At 44.8% G+C, this 16,807-nt stretch overlaps 1 pseudogene; it reads right to left on the bottom strand.

Annotated features, from left to right (window-relative positions):
* LOC147125298 (uncharacterized) overlaps positions 1-16,498 on the bottom strand; it is a 91,843-nt pseudogene extending 75,345 nt beyond the window's left edge.
* Positions 16,499-16,807: the final 309 nt, after the last annotated feature.

Here is a 16,807-nt window from a genome sequence, read left to right as displayed (position 1 = left end):
AGAAAGGGAAATAATGAGGCGGAAAGAGAATCAAGGACAGAGAGTAAAAGGAGGCAGAGAATGGATTAGAGGGGACAATAGAGAGAGAAACAGACAAAAAGGAGGAATAGTGAGGGAAAGGGTGAGCATGTGAACAAGAGAGAAAGAACACAGAAAAAGAGAAACTGGCACAGAAAGAAGAGAATGAAAGAGCCTTTAAATCAAACTGTCAGAGGCATGCAATGGGCTAAGATTGTCCAACTTTCATTTTTTTTACTCTAAGTGAATGCTTTGCTATTGTAAATGTAAGGATGCCAAATGAGTCTAATTTCATAGACTGACCTTTAGTAGTTGAATATAAAAGCTCTCATATGTTAAAATTATTGAAAATAAATCACGTGGCCGAAGATTCAGCTCTTCTTAAGTGCAACGCTGATTAATGGGGCAATGGCGGGTATATGGAGTTAGGTCACAGATCAGCCATGATCTCATTGAATGGCGGAACATGCTCGAGGAGCTAAATGGCTTCCTCCTGTTCCCATGTTCCTATGAAACAGTATTTCTGCTGATCTAATAGAAACTTCAAAAATACGATGCTTTCTACCCTTATCTCTGTGAAATGTAAATTACTGTTAAGAGGGTAAACATGCATCAGATTATACATCAATTGAATCTATAACTCACTGTTTTTTTTGGTGCAACTTAGAATACACTTCTCTGGTTCCCAGAAAATATTTCAGATGAAAACTGCCCTAGTGTGTGCTTCACTAAGGGACAGTCTCAAAATTCCTCGCCCTTATTCAAACAGTGGGGCTGATTTTCCTCCTACCTCTCTGCCCCAGCATAAAACAGGTGGAGAAAATTTCTGCGCACCCAACTCCACCTCTACCAAACCCATTTACATGCCATGGGTGAGTGCCAGGTCGGGCTATCATCTTAGATTTGGTGCTCACTCCTGGTAGGGGTCGGGAAGTTGTGTGCAGGGCAGGAATATCAGCAGCATGAAGGCGAGTGAGCATAGCTCCTTTTCTTGACAACAAGAAAATCCTCTCTGCCCAGTTTCCATGGACATCTTTCATCCCATGCCGCTGCTCAGTGGAGTCCCCAGGCAATGATGTGGGTGCTGTTATTATGTCGCTCCTGTATCAATTGCATGAGATTTAAATGCTGCCACCTGTTTCCAACAGGAGATTCTTTCCCCCATCCGGCTGGGCCCAGGAAATGTCTGTCATGTGCAAATAGAGCAGAAATATATCAATACAGGTCTCCACCTCTGTCTCCTGCTCCTAATGCCCCAGGAACAGGCACACATGGGCATTATATGACAGAAAAATCATCTGCATATTGTTTTACATGGGCTATAACATCCCAAATTCAAGTTGTTTATAATCTATATATAGCAGAGGTGTTATATATGATAAATATTGAGCGGTATTTATGTAAAGCCATAATATATTAATAATGGTATATAAAATATAAATACTTGAAGGGGAAAAATTTGCTGGGCTGTGGGGAAAGAACAGGAGGGCAGTGGGACTAATTGGATCGCTCTTTCAAAGAGCCGACACTGGCACGATGGGCTGAATGGCCTCCTTCTATGCTGTATGATTCTATGATTCTATATGAATTTATAGATCAATGTTATGCATTTAACATGTACAGTGGTGCTATTTCTATAATAGAGCAATGTTACGCATGATGTACGTGATTGTTATTTGTAAGAGCTGAATTACATACAATGCATAGATTGCTATTGCTGTATATAATACAGTCCCCACGACTTAAAACGTCCACGTTTAAAAGGGGCAGTCCAAAGAGCGAAAGCCATTAGCCATTTGCATTAATTTCAATAGCAAAATAATGCGGCTGCTGGAAACCTGAAATAACAACAGAAAATGCTGGAAACACTCAGCAGGCCAGGCAGCATCTGCAGAGAGAGAAACAGAGTTAATGGGCTTGATTTTAACTCAGGTGCGGGGAATTGTCGGGTTCCCCGAATTTGGTGTTTCCCACACGAATCTAAATGGGTCTGTGAGATTGATGCAATTTTCACTCAATTGGCCAATTGATTTCCAACGTGTGGGAAGCCTTGGCAATTGAGTATTTCCAGTCAGAAAGTCGCAGAATATGACATCATCATTGCTGCTGCTTTTAAGGTCCACAGCAAGCCTTGCTTCTTCTGCAGGCTTCCAAACTTTACCATTGAGATGGCACAGGAGCCTACAGGAGCAACGGCCAGCGGGAGGGCAAGAGCTGCCCCCAAATTTGATGAGGCTTCACTCCAGGCATTGCTGGATGGTGCTAGGGCCCACAGGGAGGTCCTGTTCCCTTCTTCAGGGAGGAAGAGGCCCCCCAGTCAGACCAAGGCTATGTGGCTACAGGTGGCTGGTGAAGTCAGTCCTTGGGGCTCACATGGTGCACCTGGATGCAGTGCAAGAAAAGATTCCATGACCTTCATCGCACTGGAAAAGTAAGTACTGTATGAAGTTTCCATCACCCTCAATCTGATCTCCATTGCCTTTCCTCACCAGCACTCAGCTTTAGCAATCTCTTCCTCCACATCCCACTTGACACGCACATCCATGCACCCTTACCCATTCCCTCTCTCTCCATGCTCACATTCACATAACTATTCCATCATGCAGCCCTCACACTCCCTATCACTCTGATGCTTTGAACGCAACTGACAACACACAGGGAGGGCCCTTGGTCTTGCAACCTCACTCCATCTTTGTCTCCTTCTAAGTATCTATGCTATGCAATCTCTGCACTCCTTCATTCTCACTCAACCGCCACTTGTCTCCCTCATTGCAGGAAAAGAGAGCTCACAACAGGAGAGAGCGAGCCAGGACAGGAGGAGGGCCGCCCTCATTAGCCCAGCTCACCCCCTGGGAGGAAGGCGTCCTGGAGATTGTCGGGGCTGACATAAATGCGGAAGTTGGGGAAGGAGAGACAGGTGCATCCCCGCAAGCTGGTGACAGAATAGTTTTCCATCTCTCTCATTGGCATTGCATGAGTCGCTGATAATGATTCTGAAGCTACATCATATGGACTTATGATCATCTGCAAAATGCAATGTGCATGTAACCTTTGTAATGATATCAGCAAATAGTGATGATATTTGTCTGTGTTTGATTACTTATGCCTTACAGCATATTTGTCTGTGTTTTTGATTACTTGTGCCTGACCAGCAGAGGTCATGTGAGAGACAAGCAGTCCAGAGGAGTTTTACTTTCAGTTTCATTCTAGCTGCATCACAGCATAGTGAGTTCTGTAAAAAGCTGCAGAAAGTCTTGAACAAGACTTTAGATTAAACAACATTCTCTTTCAGAAATGAGTCTTTATTGAACCCAAAAAGAAACCAAAACATGATGTCAGAAGTGGCTGAAAGAGAAAAAATCTGAAGTTAGCAACTTGATGGGACAGTGAAAGCAGTTGTGGCAAGTAAGCGAAATCAGCTCTCCACAGATTAGCAAGCCAAAAGAGAACATCGTTGCTTACCATTAGAGAATAGCTAACGAAGTGAAAGAATGGAAGGTTTACACCCACCGGTGACGCTTCAATTGACCGGTAATGTGGCTGAAAATTGGAGGAGATTCAAACAACGTGTAGGGCTGTATTTATCAGCAATCGGAGCTGACGATAAAAGTAATAAACAGAAATCGTCCATGTTTTTACATGTAGTGGGTGATGCAGCGCTGGAGGTATATAATAATTTCATATTTGCTGTTGATGGAGACAAAATGAAGCTAGATAAAATAATGGAACAGTTTGAGGCCTACTGCATACCTAAATGCAACGTGACCTTTGAGAGGCACAAATTTTTCACATGTGTGCAGAAAATCGGTACGACTATTGATCAGTATGTGACTGAACTGAGAAACCGGAGCAAATCGTGTGAATTTGGGGGACTCACAGACTCGCTGATAAAAGACAGACTGGTGTGTGGTATTCGAGATAATGGTCTAAGGGAAAGACTGCTAAGAGAGCAAGATCTAGACCTGGGAAAAGCCATAGCACTGTGTAGGGTTACAGAGACTGTGAAGTTGCAGGCAAAGGAGCTGTTCAGTGACAGTAGCTGCAACGTGGATGCAGTGAGAAAGCACGGATACAAACCGTTTACCAAAGAGAGCGCCAATGTGAAAAAAGAGACGTGGCCAGCAAACGGAAATGAAAGAGACAATCGGAAGTCATGTAGTCGATGCGGTACACAGCATCCACCAAGAAAGTGTCCAGCATATGGTAAAATTTGCTATAGTTGCAACAAGAACAACCATTATGCCCGTTGCTGCAAGAACCAAGTGCAACAAAGCAAGGTCCATGCAGTAGATGCAAGCGACATAGAGGAATTCTATGTAGATGTTGTGTCTGAAAACAAAAGAGAAGAAAGAGACTGGATGTTGACACTAAAAGTGAACGACATACACATTCCATTTAAATTGGATACTGGAGCACAAGTTAATGTGATATCAGAGACCGATTTTAAGAGAATTAGACCCAGACCAAAGTTACATGGAATACAAGTGAAAGTGACCGGATACTCAGGTACTGATATACCAGTGAAAGGGAAATGCATTGTCAAAGTAACACACAAGGACAGAGAGCACACGCTAGCATTAATCGTGGTGCCAAAGGATGTGCAAGCCATACTAGGTTTAAAAGCCTGTGAGAGACTGAACCTGGTAAAGAGAGTCCTCGTTGTGGAAAGTGAAAGAGAGACAGTCTATGATGAACTGAATGTTGCGTACACACCGGGTAAGCTGATGTATACAGCAGACACGTTGTCCAGAGCTGTTGACCCAAGTGAGCATGCAAACACCACAATGGATGAAAAAGTGAACGCCTACGTGGACATGATCACAAGTGCACTGCCCATAGCAGATGCAAAAATGGAGCTCATAAAGACTGAGACAAACAAAGATGAAACAATGAGACGACTGAGAAAAAGCATCTTGGATGGATGGCCCAACATGAAGCAAGACTGCTCACCTGATATAGCAGAGTACTGGAACTGCAGGGCGGAACTATCAGTGGTCGAAGACATCATCTACAAAGGCAGTAAAATAGTTATCCCAAAGAGTCTGAGAAGAGAGATGCTAAAAAAGATCCATGGAGGACATCTGGGAATCGAAAAGTGTAAGAAAAGAGCACGAGAGGTGATGTACTGGCCACGAATCAACCAAGATGTGACAAATGAGGTGTCAAACTGCACAATATGCCTGAAATATCGAGCAAGCAATCCGGTAGAACCACTAAAGCCACACCCAGCACCAGACAGACCTTACCAGAAGGTAGGCGCTGACCTATTCATATGTCAAGGGAAGGACTATCTTGTCATCACAGACTATTACTCCCTGTATCCAGAGGTTTGTAGACTGTACACCACCACTGCAGAAGCTGTGATAAGAAGTATGAAAGCCATATTCTCCAGACATGGCGTGGCAAGCGAGGTCTTCACAGACAACGGACCCCAGTTTAACAATGCAAATTTCCGACACTTTGCCAAAGAGTGGGACTTTGTCCACACAACGTCAAGTCCTCACTATCCACAGTCCAATGGACTAGTGGAAAAATCGGTCCAGACAGTGAAAAGACTGATGTACAAGGCAAAAGACAGTGGAACTGACTTCTACCAAAGCATGCTTGTATACCGCACAACGCCGCTCGAGTGTGGTATGTCACCAGCCCAACTCCTGATGGGACGTCGGCTAAGGTCAAACCTACCCATCCCGGAGAACCTCCTGAAAACAAAAGAGGGGGAGAAAGTGAGGAAGTTCAAAGAACAACAGAAAGAAAAGCAAAAGTACTACTATGACAGAGGAACACAAAACCTACCTGAACTCCACACTGGTGACCAAGTAAGGTTGAAAGACAAAACAAACACATGGACTCAGAAGGGAACTGTCCTGAGTGAAGTTCAACCAAGATCATACACCATTCAGACAGATGAGGGTGCTGTTCTGAGAAGAAATCGTCGAGATCTTCTCATGGGACTAGCCACAGCAGGTCAAGAGACTGATACTGGTGAACAACCTGATCACACAGCTGAGAACCAATCATCTGAGGCAACAACTCAGATTCAAGGACAATCAATCAGAAAATCCTCAAGACACGTGAAGCCTCCTGAGAGACTCATTGAGCAAATTTAAGGACTATTGTTAAAGAAGGAAGTAATGTTATCTTATTCTTTCTTCAAGTTCTAGTGTATTGACATATTTCATGTGAACACACAAAGCAAGGGTAAAAAACCTTGATCATGATAATGATAATGTAAGTTCATTAAATGTTGTTAGTTAAAAGTAAAATACTTTTGTTTTAAGAAAGGGAGATGTAATGATATCAGCAAATAGTGATGATATTTGTCTGTGTTTGATTACTTATGCCTTACAGCATATTTGTCTGTGTTTTTGATTACTTGTGCCTGACCAGCAGAGGTCATGTGAGAGACAAGCAGTCCAGAGGAGTTTTACTTTCAGTTTCATTCTAGCTGCATCACAGCATAGTGTGTTCTGTAAAAAGCTGTAGAAAGTCTTGAACAAGACTTTAGATAAACAACATTCTCTTTCAGAAATGAGTCTTTATTGAACCCAAAAAGAAACCAAAACAACCTTGGCATCACATCTCTAACTTTTTCCTTGACTCCCCCACAGGACCATTGCTCATGGATAGAAAATTAATGAGTGTGTTCATTCCTGCCATTATTTTTTTTGTCGTAAGCCCTAAAATAGCTCATTTGTAACTTGTTTGCAACAGAGACGGATAGAAGGTGAAGCAAGGGAATGTGGAGATCAACAAATTTAAATGATTTTTAATTTTATTAACAGTGCCACGCTACGCCGGCCATCGCAGGCAAATCGCGTTCACACGAACACGTCCGCCATAAGCATGATTCACATTGTCCCATTAGTACCATGATTGGCAGCCTCATGGCTTAGCATATGATTCTAATGAATAGCCCTCTAATACATCATCCAAGTGGGCTTTATTTGTGTGTGAACCCTGACCGTGAGCGGCATCAGGCTATTTGACTATACTGGGCAGAATAGTTGACTTTGATTGTATCTGCCCTGGACCTCCACCCTTCAATGCACAATGAACTCTGGCCAATGTGTCCTTTCCTAGTGCAGCCAGACTGAGATCAAGTCAAGACACTCTCCTTCCACTGCATCTCACCGAGCACCCACCCCCCACCCCCCACCACCCCCGACAACATCAGTCAAGTCAGAAATCACTTTAAGCTTTTCTAAGTGATCATTTATATTCAATTGTGTTTCAAAAACAAAGTAGGTCAGGAACATTTGAGCCTGACGCTTAAGAACGATCAAAAGATAAATGTTTTGACGGATTCTAAGAGAGCTGTCACTATTAAATCTTTGGATTTACTGCGAGCCAGACTGGCGCTTCCGGTGATGAGTCCATTTGAATCAGCAAAGTGAAAAAATAATGACAATTGAAGCAAGCTGGTAAAACAGAGACTATTTTTTTTACTGCAATTTTTTTTAAGGATTTGGTTGCGGTCTTCAATCAGTCGAAATATTCCCATAAATCAGAATTGTGTTTTTAATTAATTTAGCTGTTTTAAATTGCATATATAAATGTAATTTATTTTGGCTCAAGATGATTTGTACCAATTGAATAAGAATTTAGACTTAATTTTTATGCTTATTTGGTTTATTATGGTGGTTGTAAATAACGGTTGCAGAATTGTGCAAGTCCGCTGACCTCTAGGCCTGAATCCCTAACTTGCAGTGCTCCTTCATGAGTACTATTCCCATCTGTGAAACAGACTCCTAGCAACAGCAATTGATGCAGTTTTGATTCATTCCATCGAAAGAGCTGGTTAAACATCAGGCTGGGAATGGGATTGGTTTAGGGTTAAGGTTAGGGTTTAGGTTAGAAACCGAGTTGTCAGTAGCAGAAACCTCTATTGACAGTATTGTTGTCGCTAGATGTGGCGTTTAAATATTTAACATCAGGGAAAGTGTTAGAGGAGTGATATTTGCCATTGCCGTGCATTGTATGTTTTCCTGTTGCTCATAGTTAACCTTGATCTTTTAAATTTATATATATTCATTACAAAGTAGCATGTTCTTCAGTGGTTTCATATTCAGTGATAAATGATACCTTCAACAAGTCATCAAGATGTATTTGTGTATATGGTGAATCACAGGATGAAATTCAGTTGAGAGGTACTGTTGTACATATAATAGATAGGCAGAAATGAGTCACTTCCTGGAATCTTGCTGTCTTGTTTACTCCCTTCAGTAAAATCACATCAAGAATAAGAAGAAACACATGAACCCCAAGAACCCGCAGGTCGCCATCTCGGAAGCTGCGCCAGATTCATGCCCTTCAGCCAGACTTTGTGGGGTCAGTGGGAGGGCATTTAATTTGCATGCGGCCCACTGTGGGTACATCTCTGGCCTAAAAATCCCCATTGGTTCGGCCATTTTCCTTCCTGCCTCCACCTGCAGCTCAATTTCCCAGTAAAGTGTAGAAAGCTCTACAGATAAGAGAATAGCAAAGCAAGACTATAGATTGAGACTTGAAAGAGTTTAGTGACTGACAGTAACTGTCATCGGAGCGTGCAACCGTCACCTTGTTGGCACCGATTCAATTCTTGCTAAATCCACAGATCAAATGAAACTTCATATCCAGGCTGTCAGCGTGACCTGAAACTAATTGTTTCCTACAACTGAACAGGAATGAACAATTGCAAGTACAATTAAAAGAATCAATTTGTGTTTAGATAAAGATTATCACAGTACAGCTGGTAGCACTGGCTTCTCTTGATCTGTCGGGCACACCCTCCTGTTCTTAACAGCTAAAAGCAATGCACATATTTCACTATAAGTGAATAGGTGCTGCAGTGTTACAAAGGCCGAAATTTTTTCAGGGGGTCAGCGGGGGCGTTTGGAGGCCGGTCGGCTGGGAAAAAATTTTTTGACAGCGGGTAGGGAACCCGCTGTCCATCTGCCTCCATGCTAGTCTCCCAGATGTCGGGTCTGTCGTCGCTGATCAGACCCGACACCAAGCGGCGGGGGAGGCAATTGATATCATTAGCTACATTGTTAGAGCCAATTCAGTAGTATTTTATGCCTACCTTTCAATTTTACATGTTCCCCCATGGGTTACACGCTGCTCGGGGATCATGTCAGGTAAGGAGGTCGGGTGTTGTGTCAGCATGGGATGATTTCTTCATTTGACAGCTGCAAATTGTCTATAAAAGCTCCCATTTCATAGCTGTTCACTTTCCAAGGTTAGAAGCTGTTACTTACTGCATTTGGAATACATATTGAGCTTTATGCAGCTTGCAAGTGTTTGGGGCTAACTCTCTATCCAGTGTCACCTCATTGGAATAAACTATCTCAACATTGACAGGTCGCTTCTGTCATCTCAATCTCACCTGCCATCTATTCCATCAACATCAGTGCCCTTGAAAAAATCTTACCTTGGTCCTCAGAATCCCACCACGATCAGCCGCAACACCAGCATCACCGGGCACACCAGCAGCACCAACATCCACACCAACCTTCTCCGCAATCACCTGATGCTGCACTAGACACAGGGCATCATCACCCGACCACATTGCTGCCTGGGATGCCAGGGATAGCCTCACCATGGTCAGATTTATTTCACTTGACGCTGTACACCCTGGCTGCCACATGATGCGCCAGGTTGGCACCACCCCACACCAACACCATAAAGCATCCCTACAATATCCAAGCCATTCCTTTCACACTCATCAACATTGCGGGTGGTATCGTTATGTCTCACCATTCACTGCAACTCACTAAGCCACTTCCAAAGGTGCACACAAATCTGTCCAAGAATGCAAAGTGTTCAAAATAAAGGTTTTAATGTTTGACACCACATTAACACAAACTTTACATGAACATTGCATAAAACACCCAAGTGGCTAACCTTGTGTGCTGTTAGTTGGTATGATTGGACTAGGATGAGGGTGAGTGTGAGGGGTGGCTAGTGAGATGGAGATGTGATAATGTAGATAGAGAAGGATGGGTGGAGGTGCGAGGTAAGTTGGTGTGAGTAAAGATTTGCAGGAGTAGGGTAGGGAAGGCAGAGTGATAGGGATGTGATGAGTGGCACAGCAGGATGAAGTTGAGTGTGGCTTTGCAATAACATTTCGTGATCTACTGAGATCATTGAAAGGTTTGCGCCACTGCAGCCTGGTCCTCCTGACGACATCTTGGCTTGTGCCCTCCTGTGCAATGTGCAACCAGGCTGTGTTGGTCTCCTGGGGAGGTCTCTTCTGCTCATAGGAAGGGAAGAGGACCTCCCTACATGTTGTGACTCCCTCCATAAGCATATGGAAGAAGTCATGGGAGAGCCTGGGTGCAGCCCTGTGCCTTTCTGCAGTGCTTGTCAGTGTTTGCAGCACCTCAATGCTGTAGAACACTGACAGCACAACTGTCAAAATGAATTTGCGTATGGTCCCTTTAAGGAAACCGGCTGATGACGCGTTATCAAGTGACGTCATCAGACCCGCTTCCCTCAATTGGCCGGGAAACGCGCTGGGCAGGCTTAACAAGCCCAATCAATGTAAAATTCATTTCACAGAGCGGGATGGAGCCAGCAGCGGGGTCGCACCCCACCACCGACCCCGGCCGCACTGAACCCACCGCGGAAGGTGAAATCGCGGCCAAAGTATTTACAACACAGAAACAGGTCATTCAGCCCAACAGGTCCACGCCGGTGTTTATGCTCCACACGAGCCTCCTCCCACTCTTCTTCATCTAACTCCATCAACATATCCTCCTATTCCTTTCTCCCTCATGTGCTTATCTAGCTTACCCTTGAATGCATCTCTGCTATTTGCCTCAACTACTCCCTGTGGTAGCAAGTTCCACATTTTAACCGCTCTCTGGGTAAAGACATTTCTCCTGAATTCCCTGTTGGATTTATTAGTGACTATCTTATATTTATGGCCCCTAGTTCTAGTCTTGCCCGCAAGTGGAAACACCTTCTTGTAACCGGTTTTTGCAGTGGCCGATTTCCTATGGCCCCTGCCGCAATCGCCAATTATTGGAAGTGATTTCACCCCACCTGTAGCGAGCAAGCAATCCCCCTTACTACAAGTTCTGGATGATAGGGATTACTGAGGACAGATTTGAGCATGGACAGTGTTTTCGGGCTTATCCGTACAGTGTTTATTAAGGTTAACAAAAACCACTCCACTCGCATACAGTACGAGCAGTGTGAACACAACAGTACAGTTTAAAACAGTACAACCCTGACTTGTCCAACAAGCCCCTGCCGTGCTGACTTACCATGGCCTAAAAATACCCTCCCGTGAACTAAACTATCACAGGACCCTTCCAACGCTAAACCCCCTCTGGTTTGGTAGGAACATACAGGCACCCCCTCACACAGCTAAGTGTTCTTGTGGGTGTGTAGGCTTGGCAATGCTCACCTAGATTGCCCTATTAATCTTGCTTGCAGCTTTCTCCCGTACGTCTCGGCTACCTGGTTTCGTACCGGCCGAGCGGCATGCGAGCCCCAGCCTCAGTCGAAGTCCGTCTCGGTGGGAAGAGCAAGGCTCTGCTCCCCTTGATGTTCCGTTGTGTGGAGGGCAGGAGAGAGAGAGAGAAAGCTATCCAAACTGCTCTCTTTTATACCCCTCCAATACACAAACCACAGTCTGTGGTATTAATGGACACATGGCCTGGGGGAATGGTTTTCGATCTCTTGAATGGTTTGAATGTTTTTTTGATCTCTTTTCGATCTTCCTGCCGATTAACTTAACGAGTTCATCTTGACCAGAACAATGAGTCATCAGCCTTGTTAATCAAGACTTGGGAGTGGGCCTCTCAGGCCAATTAACCCAAGGACAGTTTGTTTCCATACAAATAAGTCATCTCCAGATTGAGTGGTTTTTCACTGCTCCCCCCCCCCTCCAAAACAGCCTGTCCAGTTTTTAATAGGGGTTAAAATCTAAAAATACATGAAGTCTGCGCTGATTGCTACAGGCCCCCCTTTGATATTTCAACCTTTCCCAACCAGAAATATCATCAAAAGTTCTGTCGTCTTCCGCTGTGGGAGGCGCACTGTATATCCCAACCAAACCGTACATCAAATTTTACCCCAGGGTCCTGTATCTCACACTTTACACAACAAATCACATCACAGTTACAGGTATATATACAAACAGACAGTCAACTCCGGGCTATTCTTTAATCAAAGCTTGCCACCAGTTTCGGAGTGTTTTACTTTTACTGGAGAAGGTAAAACACTAACACACATTGAACTATTACAATCACATGAGAAATCACACAAATCCATGGGGGAATCTCAATATTCAGACCGACGTCCCACCATGGCGGAGAAACCAGTCCTTTTATCTCATTCCCCGTTTCCCTGTTCCGTTGCTCAAGGGTATAGAAATGCTTTTGGGAGAGTTCAACTTCCTTTATTAATTTTGTGAGGTGTTCGGGCAGAGGAGGAATATCATACCCGTACCGTGTTACGTATTGCTGCAGGTCCTGTACCGTGTCGTTCACCGTGAGGTGTACCGTGGTGGGCTCTGGAATGGGAATGATGCGCTCTTGAGCCACCTGAACTTCTGTGTGGGGTTTGAAGCAGAAAGACCGGGCACCAAGAGTCGTTGTGTACCCGGTACTGGTCCACGCTTGTTGTGAGGCAGTACGTCCCTCTGCCCGCATATGCTACCTGGGGTGGAACGTGGTTTTGGGCCATCACCTCCATGGTGCAATTAATGGGCTCCACACCCTCTGATTCAAACCCGCACACCGGCCGATTAAATGCATTCAAATGCTGGGGACACAACACCACGTGCGCGCCCCTGCTTTGGCATCCATTGAGGTCAGTGCCGGTCATGGTGTGCTCCCACTTTACAACAAACGGTGGGGCCCCATGATGTCGCACGTGCACCCCATCCCTTAGGACGCCAATATTCTCTACTCGATATACCGGTGCCGGCCGCGGTGACCCGCCCATTACTGGCATCCGGAGTACAATCCCCATTACAGTGCGGTTGGACTGGCCACAGTCAACTGGGACATAGAAACATAGAGATAGGAACAGGAGTAGGCCATTCGGCCCTTCGAGCCTGCTCCGCCATTCAATGAGATCATGGCTGATCTTCGTCTGAGATCATAGCTGATCTTACCAGTTCAGTACCCCGTCCCCGCCTTTTCTCCGTAACCCTTAATCCCCTTAGCCTTCAGAAATATATCCAATTCTCTCTTGAAAATATTTATTGAATTAGCCTTCACAGCCCTCTGTGGCAGGGAATTCCACAGGCTCACCACTCTTTGAGTGAAGAAATTCTTCCTCATCTCTGTTTTAAATGATTTGCCCGCTATTTTTAGACTGTGGCCCCTGGTTCTGTGCTCCCCTGCCATTGGAAACATTCTCTCTGAATTCAGCCTGTCCAGGCCTGCCATAATTTTATATGTTTCGATGAGATCCCCTCTCAATCTTCTAAACTCCAGTGAGTACAAGCCCAAACTATTCAATCTCTCCTCGTAGGTCATTCCCGCCATTCCAGGTATCAGCCTGGTGAATCGCCGCTGCACTCTTTCCATGGCAAGAACATCCTTCCGCAGATGGGGCGACCAAAACTGTACACAATACTCCAGATGCGGTCTCACCAGCACCTTGTACAGCTGTAGTAAGGTATCCCTATTCCTATACTCGAACCCCCTTGATATGAAGGCCAACATACCATTTGCCTTCTTAATCGCCTGTTGCACCTGCATGCTCTCCTTCAGTGACTGGTGCACAAGAACACCCAGGTCCCTCTGCACTTCCCCATCTCCCAATCTATTGCCATTTAGATAATAATCCACCCTCCTGTTTTTACCCCCAAAGTGGATAACCTCGCATTTATCCACATTATAGTGCATCTGCCACGTATCCGCCCATTCCCCCAACCTGTCCAAATCGTACTGTAGCCTCCTGACATCCTCATCAGAGCCCACCCCTCCTCCTAGTTTAGTGTCGTCAGCGAATTTGGAAATATTGCATCCAATTCCCTGATCCAGATCATTTATATATATTGTGAACAGCTGGGGTCCCAGGACAGATCCTTGCGGCACCCCGCTGGTCACTGCCTGCCACTCTGAAAACGAGCCGTTTATTCCAACTCTCTGTTTTCTATCCACCAGCCAGTTCTCTATCCACGTTAATACTTTGCCCCCAATCCCATGAGCCTTAATTTTGCATGATAATCTTTTGTGTGGAACCTTATCGAAGGCTTTCTGGAAGTCAAGGTACACCACATCCACTGGCTCTCCCCCATCTATTTTACCAGTTACTTCCTCAAAAAATTCCAGCAGATTAGTCAAACACGATTTACCCTTTGTAAATCCATGTTGACTCTGTCCGATCCTTTCCCCATTTGTCAAGTGCTCCGCTATTTTATCCTTAATAATGGACTCTAGCATTTTGCCCACAACCGATGTAAGGCTTACTGGTCTATAATTCCCTGCTTTCTCTCTACCCCCCTTTTTAAATATTGGGGTAACATTAGCTACCCTCCAATCCACGGGTACTGTTCCCGAGTCAATGGAGTTCCGGAAGATGATCCTTAGAGCATCTGCTATCTCCAGGGCCACCTCCTTAAGTACCCTAGGATGTAGTTTATCAGGCCCCGGGGATTTGTCAGCCTTCAGTCCCCTCAACTTACCCAACACCATATCCCTAGAGATACTAATTTCTGTCAGCTCCTCCCTCTCATTAGTCCCTATGTTTGTCGATATTCCTGGGAGGTTATTTGTGTCCTCCTTTGTGAATACAGAACCAAAGTATGAGTTTAATTGGTCTGCCATTTCCTTATTCTCCATTATATATTCTCCCGAATCGGACTGCAAGGGACCGACTTGGGATTTTACCAGTCTTTTCCTCCTGATATACCGATAAAAGCTTTTGCAGTCTGTCTTTATGTTTGCTGCAAGTTTACTTTCGTATTCTATTTTCCCCTTCCTGATTAATCCCTTTGTCCTCTTTTGCTGTATCCTGTACTGCCCCCAATCTTCCGGTCTGGTGCTTTTTTTTGCCAGTTGATATGCCCTTTTTTTTGATTTTATGCTGTCCCTAATTTCCCTCGTTATCCACGGTTGAGTCACCTTTTTAGGTTTATTTTTATGCCAAACCGGTATAAACATGTTCTGGAATTCTTCCATTCTATCTTTGAATGCTTGCCATTGTCTATCCACTGTCAATCCCCCCAGAAACACCACCCAATCAATCTTACCCAATTCCCGTCTCATACCCTCGTAATTCCCTTTATTTAAGTTCTGGACCTTAGTCTCTGATTCAATTTCCTCACTCTCCATCTCGACTGAGAGCTCGATCATATTATGATCGCTCTGACCCAAGGGGCCTCGTACAAGAAGATTGCTGATAAGTCCCTTCTCATTGCACAATACCCAGTCTAAAATGGCCTGATCTCGAGTCGGCTCCTCGACATATTGGTCCAGATAACCGTCCCGAAAACATTCCAGGAATTCCTCCTCCTCAGAATTTTTACTAATTTGGGTAGTCCAATCAATATGTAAATTAAAGTCACCCATGATGACAACTGTGCTCTTATCGCACGCTTCTCTAATTTCCCTTTTTATGCCTTCCCTCACCTCCATATTACTATTTGGAGGCCTATATATCACACCCACTAACGTTTTCCTCCCCTTGCTATTTCTCATTTCTACCCATACAGATTCCGTTTCATCCGAGTTAATATCCTTCCTTTCCATTGCATTAATCCCCTCCTTTACCAGCAATGCTACCCCACCTCTCCTACCTTTTTGCCGATCCTTCCTAAATATTGTATATCCCTGGATGTTAAGTTCCCAGCCTTGCCCACCCTGCAGCCACGTTTCTGTAATCCCAATCAAATCATACTTGTTTACCTCTATTTCCACAACTAATTCATCCACCTTGTTCCTAATGCTTCTAGCATTAAGATACAAAGCCTTCAGGCTTGCTTTTTTCACACTCTCATTATGAATTAGTTTGGCCCTTTGTGTTTCTCTCCTTTGCTTATTGCTTCTCACCTTTCTACCATCTATTTCTAACTTCATATGACTTCCCTCTTTTCCACTACCTAGGTTCCCATCCCCCTGCCAAATTAGTTTAAATCCTCCCGAACCGCCCTAGAAAATATTACCCCGAGGACATCGGCTCCCTCACAGTTCAGGTGTAGACCGTCCCCTTGGTACAGGTCACTCCTCCCCAAGAACTGGTTCCAATGCCTCGGGTATGCCTTTGAGGCTAGTTGGAGTTGGCACGGGCTCATTAAATTTTCATACGGGCTGAGCGCAGTGAGGTGCCGGTTGCTGACCCACGAAGGGACGCGACCTTGCTGTAGGGCCTCCAAATTACTGCGCCCTTCGTTCAGCAGCCACGCACCGTACAACACACACGCATTGTTTATCGCTGCCTGCGCTGAGACATTCTGATCCTCCCTGATCAAACTATTGATCATCTGAGCGTGTGCCTCCAGCTCAGCTATGACTTCCTTTAAATGTATCGTCATAGCCTGGCCCTCCCGTAACTCCGACCCCTCTAGCTCGTTACCCTCCCCCAGTATCTTTCGCAGCTGGTCCCTTAAGGTGTTGACCTGTGCATCGTCCATACTGTTGATAAGGGACGTGCCCGTGCTGAAGGCTGTAGCTGCATCATTAAATAACCCCCGTCTATATCTACCCAAACCAACGCGATGGTTTACCGTTAAATCGTACAGACTTTCCTGATTCACGTCTCCATAATTTAATTCATAAAATTGTCGGAACATTTCCTTCAACAGGTGCTCATATAATTTTTCCGTTTCTACCGGACACCACCA

This window comes from Somniosus microcephalus, chromosome 1 (genome assembly GCF_052327205.1).
Source record: "Somniosus microcephalus isolate GS21.2 chromosome 1, FLI_Smic_1.0, whole genome shotgun sequence".
Lineage (NCBI taxonomy): Eukaryota > Metazoa > Chordata > Chondrichthyes > Squaliformes > Somniosidae > Somniosus > Somniosus microcephalus.
Note: the sequence above shows the minus strand (reverse complement) of the source record. Positions and strands in the feature narration are given on the sequence as shown.